Here is a 10,867-nt window from a genome sequence, read left to right as displayed (position 1 = left end):
CACACATCCATGCCCGAGGCAGGATTCGAACCTGCGACCGTAGCGGTCGCGCGGTTCCAGACTGTAGCACCTAGAACCACTCGGCCACCCCGGCCGGCAGCCTTCAGCCAGAACTCGACCACCGCAGTGACCTTACCTCCCTTTCCAAATCAAAAAATGTTCGTATGTGTAGGTGAGCGAGACGAGCGACAGCAGAAATGAAGTGACTCCCACCGAGTCGAATAGCAGAATGAATGTACAATGATCGATGAATGCTCGACCTGCACCGAGTCGGGCAGCAGAATTCCTCAACGACCGTTCAGCGAACGTTGCTGCGTATGGGCCTCCACATCAGGCGCCTGGTTCATTCACCGGTGCTGACTGCTGCTCGTCCGCGAAGAAGGCTGGAATTGGCACACCAGTACCATAACTGGACGTCCACTGAGCGGCGACAAGTGGCCATTTCTGATAACTCACACTTTATGCTCCATCGGACAGATGGCTTTTGGCGTGTATGGCGTGAACGTCTGAAAGCAAACGTCCTGCAACCAGGAGGGGGCTTTGTGGTCTGGGGAATGTTTTCGTGGCATTCCCTGGGCCATCTCGTCATTCTGATAAGTACAGTGGATCAACACAAGTGCGCATTGATCTTTGGGGATCAGTCCGCCCTTTCATCCAGTTTGTTTTTCCTCAGCACGACGGCGTCTACGAGTAGTACAATGCAGCTCATAACACAGTTGGCAGTAAACGTGCCTGGTGGAGAGCCAGGATAACCCACCAGGCTCCGCATATTTAAATCCAATCCAGAATCTGGGGGACCACATCGATCATCTATTCGCGCCATGGCTCCTCACCCCCGAAACCTAGTGCAGCTGGCCGTGGCACTGACGTCAATATGGCTCTACATCCCTACCGGAACCTTCCAGAACTTTAGTGATTCTCTTCCTGGACGTCTTGCGCTACGAAAGGTGCTTGTTCGGTCTTTTGACAGGTGGTCACATAACGTGACTGAGCAGTGTATTATGATGAACAATGTAAACATCATTGGGAAATTTATAGCTGACCCACGTTTTGAAGTGCAACCCACCGTATACAAATGGTGGATGTAAACATAGCAACCCAGATGTGAGTTTCCGCATCAATTTACAGTCGTAATTTTTTTATTCATTATGTTCAATTATTCATCTTTTTATATTCCATATTTTATGCTATTTTAATTTTTGGTGTCTTATGCAAGGTGTTTTTTTTTTATTTTTATTTTTTAAATTGAATATCTTTTGTACACAGTGGGTACATGTATCAATTATGGTCCGCAATTTGCGTCTATTTACAGCACGGCATTTGCCATTACTGTTAGTGAATGACACCCATTTGGATATCTACATCTACATCCATACTCCTCAAGCCACCTGACGGTGTGTGGCGGAGGGTACCTTGAGTACCTCTATCGGTTCTCCCTTCTATTCCAGTCTCGTGTTGTTCGTGGAAAGAAAGATTGTCGGTATGCCTCTGTGTGGGCTCTAATCTCTCTGATTTTATCCTCATGGTATCTTCGCGGGATATACGTAGAAGGGAGCAATATACTGCTTGACTCATCGGTGAAAGTATGTTCTCGAAACTTCAACAAAAGCCCTTACCGAGCTACTGAGCGTCTCCCTTGCAGAGTCTTCCAATGGAGTTTATCTATCATCTGCGTAACGCTTTCGCGATTACTAAATAAAGCAGAAGCACTCCGTCATCAGGCCACAAGTAGCCCATCGGGACCATCCGACCGCCGTGTCATCCTCACTGAGGATGCGGATAGGAGGGGCGTGTGGTCAGCACACCGCTCTCCCGGTCGTTACGATGGTTTTCTTTGACCGGAGCCGCTACTATTCGGTCGAGTAGCTCGTCAATTGGCATCACGAGGCTGAGTGCACCCCGAAAAATGGCAACAGCACATGTCGGCCCGGATGGTCACCCATCCAAGGGCCGGCCAGGCCCGACAGCGCTTAACTTCGGTGATCTGACGTGAACCGGTGTATCCACTGCGGCAAGGCCGTTGCCCGATTACTAAATGATCCTGTAACAAAGCGCGCTGCTCTCTGTTGGATCTTCTCTATCTCTAAGTGAACATGACAAAGACACGCAAGGGATAAGGGACTGACTGTTTTTTAAGGCAGCACTTTCTACCACACGTTAGCTATCAGAGAGAAAAAAGTTTATAAATGTTTCTTAAAGAATTTTAAAACTACGTACTGCATATTTTTGATCGAAGACTGACCTAATAATGGTACTTGGTACCGACTCCGACAATCATTAGACAAAATAAAATTGCGACTGTAGACTAAATCAAAAAACGTTTTTCTTAGGTAGTCATCATATAAGAAAAAGAAGCGTCTACCAGCATATATTGGGATTTAACAGCAGCAGGACCGTGGTCTATCGAGACAGCGGTTTATTGCTGATCGCACTGGTCATGGCGATATGGAACAGATGTTGAGTACCATGTAGGATGTCACTGGACCCACTTGACTAGCGCCTAAGAGGACAGGTACACTGACACACTGATTGTTTAGCAATATACGATCATAGAGCGACGAAGCATACCGGGGGGTAACAAAATATGGAAACACGACAAATGCATCCTGGAATATCACAGAAGCCGAAGTGTTTGATGTTCCAAAAGCCACCGTATCGTAGATTTATATACCGGTTACAGGAAAGTGCAAAAACATGATCCGCTAAGTTGCCACTCGGACGAAAGTGTGTGTTGAGTGATCAGATTAGATATATACTTATTTCACGCATCAGAAATACATTTCGTAACGAGCAGAAACGGGTCATTTTAAGAAAAGGTTGCTTTACATGACATTCTTCCAATTTTTTGGGGTAAGATTACTAATTTATACCTAAAAATTCAACATTGAGTAGAAAGAGTTGTAGTTCGAAAATTCTTAATTTGTTTTTAGATGTTGGTTGGGTATCTGTCAAGCTTCTGATCCTTTTTAGTAAGTGACCAAGGACTTTTGTGGCAGCATTATTCACCCCTTTCAGTGCCAAAGACAGATTTAACCTGATATAGTGAAGATCAGCATTTCCGATAGTGTGGCAACTACGCACATTGCTATTGCTTGTGAACTGGGATTGGTTATTAATAACAAATTTCATCTGTAAATATATAACTGCGAAGGTACTGTGAATATCCTTAGTTTCCTAAACAAATGTCTGGAAGATGATCTTGCCTGGGCTCCAGCTATTATTCTGACTACTTTTGTACAACGAAAACCGTCTTCCTTGATGATGAATTACCCTAAAGTAAGCTGCAGCACGACATCAGTGAAGGAAAATAGGCATAGTAAGCTAATTTACTTACAGTTTTATCGCCAAAATTTACATTAACCCTAATAGCATTAGTAGTTGAACTCAAACGTTTCAGCCGGTAATCAAAGTGTTTCTTCGAATTCAATGCACACAACCAGCAATACACACAACCAAAAATTTGGAACATTTTGCCTCTGCTACAGACTTCGGTTCAAACCGTATATTTATTAATGGTGGTGTGTCGTTTACTGTACAGAACTGTATACACGGTGTCCACTTGCAGAGAACCACTGAACAATTTTCTGAAAGACATTATTTACAGTTTGCTCATATAGTTGTCGTTTGTTGGGTGTGAATACTACATTTCTATCAACAGCAAAAAGAACTAGCTTCATATGTTTTTGAATATAGAGTGGCAAGTCATTAACATATGACAAATGCGCCAGACACTTGTTTTATTTGTATTTAGGCGTAGCCGACCATAGCACCGTATTCTGCCTGTTTACGTATCTTTATATTTGAATACGCTTGTGTATACCAGTTTCTTTGGCGCTTCAGTATATATTAAGAACCATAAGGGACCCATGATTGAAATTTGTGGTACTTCATACTTGATACCTCTACAGTTTTAGGAATCTGCCGATTTTTGGGCATTATGCATTACGTGAACTGTTTGTTTCATCCTTCTATACTCTTCCAGTTAAATATGAATCACACCATTTGTGCACTGTCCCACTAAAACCATAAATTTAAGCGTATCTTTAAGAATTCAGTGATTTGCACAATGAAAAACCTTTGAGAAATCACAGAATACCCTAATTGGTGATGTTCAGTTACTCAGAGAGTTTAATATTTGATCAGTAAAAGCATACGCAGCATTTTGTGTTGAAAAGCCTTTCTGAAAGCAAAACTGACAATTTGCTAGTATTTTATTTTTAAGAATATGTGAAACTACTCTTTAATACATTATTTTTTCAAGAATTTGCACTGTTAAAAATGAGATTGGGCCGTAGTTCTTGTCATCAGTCCTATCCCCCTTTTTATGCAATGGTTTAACAATAGTATATTTCAATCTATCAGGAAAAATGCTGTGTTTTAGTGAGTTATAACATATTGGCTGAAAATCATACCTATCTGTTGGGAACAAGCTTTTAGTACTTTGCTGGAGATACCATCAGTTCTATTTTACTTTTAAGTGAGTTTCTCATTTTCCTAATTTCAGAAGGAGAGGTGCGTAGAATTTCACTTCTAGCAGACTGCATAGACATTGGCTCTTTCATGTATGGCTTTGCGTTTTCTAATGAACATCTGGATCCTATTTTCCTTACAACACTTAAAAAAGGTTACAAAAATATTTCCAACGTCCTACTTTTTTTGTTAGTAAACTTTTTATTCAGTCTGATAATATACAATCCTCTCCTACTCTTGTTTGGCCTGTTTGCCTTTCAACAAATATTCCAAATTGTTTTAATTTTATTATCAGAGTTACTAATCTGAGACATAATACACATACGCCTGGCCCTTTTAACAACTTTCCTTAATATAGTACAGAGGTTTTTATAATATTTCACTGTTTCTGCGACAGTACCCTTTCTTGCTGCTATATATATTTCCCTTTTCGGGTTACAAAACTTTTTTATCCCTTTAGTAAGCCACAGTTTTTTGCATGGTTTCTTACACTTATATTTCACTGTTTCCGTAGGGAAATTGTTTCCAAATATACTCACAAACGCATCATGAAATAAGCTATATTTTAAATTAGCATCAGTTCCCGGTACGCCTGACGCCAGTTTACTGCTGAAAGACTTTCCCTAAAATTTTCAATCGCTAAATCGTTAATCAAATGCACCATTTTGAAGGTCTGTTTCTCATTACAGTATGTATCTATGTCATATATTGCAAGCACCTGTGCATCATGATCAGAATGACAATTCTTGACAGTATAATGGTTTATTTGATTAAATTTATTTTGGTCTGTGAAAATACTATCTACTTTTCTGTACTTCCCGAGAAGGAAATTCAGTAACTTATATCAAATTAAAAGAACCGAGTAATACTTCAGTATCAGTCTTCCTGTCAGACCCTTTCAGAAAATCTACGTTAAAATCCCCCACAAAAAATAATTACCGTAGCTTCTCTCTGTCTGACATATGCTGTAACAAGAAATCCAAGTGTTTCAGAAACAGGTGAAAATTTCCCAGTGGGGACCTACATACAGTTACAATTATAAAATTACCATTCTTTAGTTGAAGCTCACAGGCACATGCATGTTTCGCTCAGCGCAAAATTTTTTAGTTTCTAAACTTTTCGCACAATGGTAACTTTTAACATATTTGACAACTGCTCCTTTTTCCATATTGTTTCTACACGTGCTGAAAGCTTATATCCACTTACATTTACCTTTCCCATATCTGTGACAATGATGATGTTCAGACAGGCATCGTACACCTATTACAGTCTCTGTTTCTAACCCCTGCAAACAAACAAGAAGTTCATCTACTTTATATTTTAATCCCCTGATATTCTGATGCAATATACTGGCGTTATTTTTCACTGTACTTTTATAAGAACCTTATGATATTTTAACATCCTCTGTACCTGCCTGTCTGAGGATCTCATTATTCTCGATTCCTTTCAATGCTATATTACTGGATAGTGATATTAGCCTACAAAAGAGGTACTCCCACAAGTTTCAGTCTCCTCTCAAAGATTTTGCTACCCTTCCTTTTGCTATTCAGATGTAGGCCATGCCTCGTTGAATCCCACCTATTAACAGGAACCAAACCCATATCTGACCCAGTAGCCCCCCAAAGCAGCCGATCCAACTTCATATGTAGCCCTGACTGCAAAAGTTGCAGCAGATTTGAATGTCGCTCTTGCGAACTCTGTCAACATCAAAACAACACGAAGAAAGGTCCGTAATCAGGAAATTACAGGGCAGCTGGCATTCCATATCTACTCAACAGTGACGGCCATTCGGCAAAACGTACCGCCGAAGCCATAAAACCCGGTGGGTGAAGCAATGGAAGAATGTCATTTGCTCGGATGAGTCTTGTTTCACACTGTGTACGACTTCTGGCCGAGTGCATATCCCAAGAGTGAAACAGGGTTAGTGGAAGGCATTCAGGCAACGAAATCAGAGGAAGTATTTCTCACCTTGGGGCCATTTTTCCCTTAAAATGAGAGATTAACTTTAAACCATGATAAAGTATCGTTGTAGTCTGTTGTAATTCATAACATTATTTCAAATGGTTCAAATGGCTCTGAGCACTATGGGACTTAACTACTGAGGTCATCAGGCCCCTAGAACTTAGAACTACTTAAACCTAACTAACCTAAGGACATCACACACATCCATGCCCGAGGCAGGATTCGAACCTGCGACCGTAGCGGTCACGCGGTTCCAAACTGACGCGCTTAGAACCGCTCGGCCACACCGGCCGGCCATAACATTATTTCTTCGAAATAGGCTACTAGTTAGATATCCGTTACAATAACGAGCATACCGTGAACTAATGTTTTCCTGATTGTGGCGTCTTGTACCATTACATCATTAGTGACTACTCGAGTTAGCTTCAACAAAAAGAGACCGCATTACTCTTCTGTCCCAGTACTTGATAACAGGTCTCCCAAGAATATTTATTTTACTTCACGCTAGAGAAAGCCTTATCTAATTTTTCGAATACAATGAATGTTCCATCGTATGTTCCTAAATCTGCTCTCTTAGGACACAAAAGGATATACATTACGATTCTGCGTCGAAATGAACCAGTTACATCGTATGTTGCAGAAGTTTGGACTAAAACGAAATAAAGTTGTGGAAAAGTACATTGACGCAATAACGTTGTCCACTTTGCTGTAACATTTCAAAACTCGAGTGTGATACGGATACTGATATACAGATTAGGAAACTAATTCTGTTTCATTTTCAGTCGTGCTTTTACTGATTCCGTGTATTGTCACGCTCAACAACAGCGTGGAACGCAGCGGTAGTTGATAATTAGATAGCATATTAGTCATATCTTTTGCTGCATCTAACTCGTGAAACAACGCAGATCCCTCCTGAACAAAGCTGATATTAAAGTTCGTTTCCATCAGGAATAGCGCACTCCATGACCGTATTAATGAGCTCCAAGATAGGGGGAAGGGCAGCATCGGTCGTAAATTTTAATCTGTTTATTGCAGACCGATGTTAGCTACTGTGTAGCTACCTTCACTGCAATTATATTCAAGTCACTGACAAATAATCTTCATTTCTATATCAAAAGGGCCCAACCACTAAGGATAGAAACTTGAAATTTGCAGAAAGTGTTGACATATTACAAGCACTGTTTAAGAAGGTATTTTTCGAAATTGCACTCTTAAAGGAGTGAAATAGAGGATAAAAGGCTTTTGAAAACACGTCGTTATGAAGGCAACTTCGAAGCCAGAACTACGAAAATTGGTACTGTATTTGTCTTCTCAGCAAGAAATAAAACAATGTTTCAACATTTTTGGAAATTCAGCAACTAAGAAAGTAAAATAATGATTAAAGGTTTTTTTGAAAATAAAGTCTTATTAAAGAACTACTACAGTATCTTTAAAGCTACGTCTATGAAAACTGGTATTTGACTTCTCGGTTAGAAATAAAAAAGCAATTTGTGATTCTTCTGTTTCTTCAGGAGTATTTGTTGATTGAACAGTCCACGGATGTATTCCCGCTTCATAGTGTCCAACGGGCACAATATTTCGGCGATCAGACAAGTCACCATCGTCAGATGCGCTGACGTAACTGCGCACCTGACGATAGCGACGTATCTGACACTATTAACGGGCAATACGACCGCAGACTGTTCGATCAAAAAAAATATATTTCCGTGTTTTTGGAATTCCAACCACCAAAGGTAGCGCAATAGGGGGTGAAAAGTTTTGTGAAATTGTTTCATTACGAGAGTCTTCTTGAAGCTAAATCTACAATAATCTTTTTTTAGCAATCTCTGTTAGACATTAAAAAAATACGTGTTTCATTGTTTTTGGAATTTCATTGTGAAAATGGGTGAAATAGGCGATGAAAATCTGAGAAAATATTTCATGATACTCAAAAATTTCTGAAGCTACATCTATGAAAATTGGTATTTCACTTCTTAGTTAGATATAAAGAAATGTGTGTGTTGGGCGATGAAAGTTTCTGTGGAAATATTACCACAAAAAAGCAAATAGCATGATTAACAAAAACCTTGGACTCTAACCACAGGTCTTAATTAGAGTGAAAAGTTATAAGATGTTGGCATTTGAGAACAATATAAAAATTCGGTTAAAGAAAAACAAAAAAAAAAACTGTGCAGGCCATATAGTCTATGCGAGCAAAGCTATGGGCGCTAAGCTAGTCCGAAATAAAATGACGATGAGTCATCATCACTCTATGTGCTCAAAAGTATCCGCATACCTGGCTGAAAATGACTTACAAGTTCGTGGCACCGTCCATCGGTAATGCTCGAATTCAATATAGTGTTGGCCCACCCTTAGCCTTGATGACAGCTTCCACTCTATCAGCCATACGTTCAATCAGGTGCTGGAAGGTTTCTTGGAGAACGACAATCCATTCTTCACGGAGTGCTCCACTGAGGAGAGGTATCGATGTCGGTCGGTGAGGCCTGGCACGAAGACGGCGTTCCAAATTCCAAAGGTGTTCTATAGGGTTCAGGTCAGGACTCTGCGCGGACCAGCCAATTACAGGGATGTTATTGTCGTGTAACCACTCCGTCACATGCTGTGCATTACGAACAGGTGCTCGATCGTGTTGAAAGATGCAATCGCCATCCCCGAATTGCTCTTCAACAGTGGGAAGCAAGAAGGTGCTTAAAACATCACTGTAGGCCTACTGTGATAACAAAACAACAAGGGGTGTAAACCTCATCCATGAAAAACACGACCACACGATAACACAACCGCCTCCGAATTTTACTGTCGGCACTGCACACGCTCGCAGATGCCGTTCGGCATTCGGCGTACCCACACCCTGCCATCGGATCGCCACATTGTGTACTGTGATTCGCCACTCCACACAACTTTTTCCACTGTTCAGTTGTCTAGTGTTGACTCTCCTTACACCAAGCGAGGCGTCGTTGACATTTACCGGCGTGATGTGTGGCTTATGAGCAGTCGCTCGACCATGAAATCCAAGTTTTCTCACCTCCCGCCTAACTGTCACAGTACTTGCAGTGCAGTGCAGTTTGGAATTCTTGTGTGATGGTCTGGATAGGTGTTTGCCTATTACACATTACGACCCTTCTCAACTGTCGGCGGTCTCTGTCAGTCAACAGCCGAGGTCGGCCTGTACTGTTTAGTGCTATACATTTCCCTTGACCTTTCCACTTCACTGTCAGATCGGAAACAGTGCACCTAGAGATGTTTAGGAGTGTGGAAATTTGGCATATAGACGTATGACACAAGTTACATCCAATCACCCGACCACGTTCGAAGTCCGTAAGTTCTATGGAGTGCCCGATTCTGCTCTCTCACGATGTCTAACGACTACTGAGGTCGCTGATATGGAGTACCTGGCAGTATGTGGCAGCACAATGCACCTAATACGAAAAAGGTATGTTTTTGAAGGGTGTCCGGATACTTTTAATCACACAGTGTAGCTACGCAATAACTAACCGATTGCCACAAACATATCAAAAAATTTACGGCGAATGCTGGTCTTCCTCTTATTTTGAAAGGTGGCTTTGTTTCCTCAGACGTATCAACGCTACTGATAAGTAGTACAAATGAGTAACGCTAGTAATTCTTAAGGAGAAATTCATCAACAGTAACAACTAGTAGTTAATTTCAAGTGAAATATTCTACCTGACAAAAAAAGTGAAGCACCCGGAAGATGAAGTCGGATGTCAATGCAACTTTGCACACGTACACACCTTCAGCGGGCACGTAAGTGATTAGAGTTGTAGTTCCCTGTAACAGGTAGTATGGTCACCAAAATGCATTAATGTTTTTAGTGTTTTAACGTTATTACCAGGCCTGGTAGGGTTTAGGCCTATAAGTGGCGTGAACAGCGTCAGATATTGCGTAGATGCTCATATCGTGTGAGACAGCGTTATGAGCACGTAATAGTTTGAAAGGGGCCTAACTGAAGGTCTCCACCTGGCTAACTGGTGTAATAGCCAGATTTATGGGGCGTTAGATTGTGACAGTGCTCCGATGTTCGACTGCAAGGGAATGTGAGACGAAGCATAAAAGTCGTCAAGGTTCCAGTCTACCACTCCACAAGGGAGGTATGTGCACTCCGGAGGTCGTACACCCCTCACACTTGTTTCTCTGCCTCGTGATGACTGGGTGTTGTGTGATGTCCTTAGGTTAGTTAGGTTTAAGCAGTTCTCAGTTCTAGGGGACTGATGACCATAGATGGTAAGTCCCATAGTGCTCAGAGCCATTTGAACCATTTTTGAACCCCTCACACTTGCCCCTGCATCCGATTATAAGTATTGGATTCCCTGCAACATATTCTGTCGTCCCGCACCAGTGGTTATAGTCCCACAAGTAGGATGCCGTTAGCACCACAATACAAACGTCTGCGTCTGGAGTCGTGTTGTCACCGGGAAGC

At 41.4% G+C, this 10,867-nt stretch overlaps 1 pseudogene; it reads right to left on the bottom strand.

The window, feature by feature from the left end:
* Window positions 1-1,907: 1,907 nt before the first annotated feature.
* On the bottom strand, window positions 1,908-2,025 carry LOC126189299 (5S ribosomal RNA; annotated as a pseudogene).
* Window positions 2,026-10,867: the final 8,842 nt, after the last annotated feature.

This window comes from Schistocerca cancellata, chromosome 5 (assembly GCF_023864275.1).
Source record: "Schistocerca cancellata isolate TAMUIC-IGC-003103 chromosome 5, iqSchCanc2.1, whole genome shotgun sequence".
Taxonomy (NCBI): Eukaryota; Metazoa; Arthropoda; class Insecta; order Orthoptera; family Acrididae; genus Schistocerca; species Schistocerca cancellata.
Note: the sequence above shows the minus strand (reverse complement) of the source record. Positions and strands in the feature narration are given on the sequence as shown.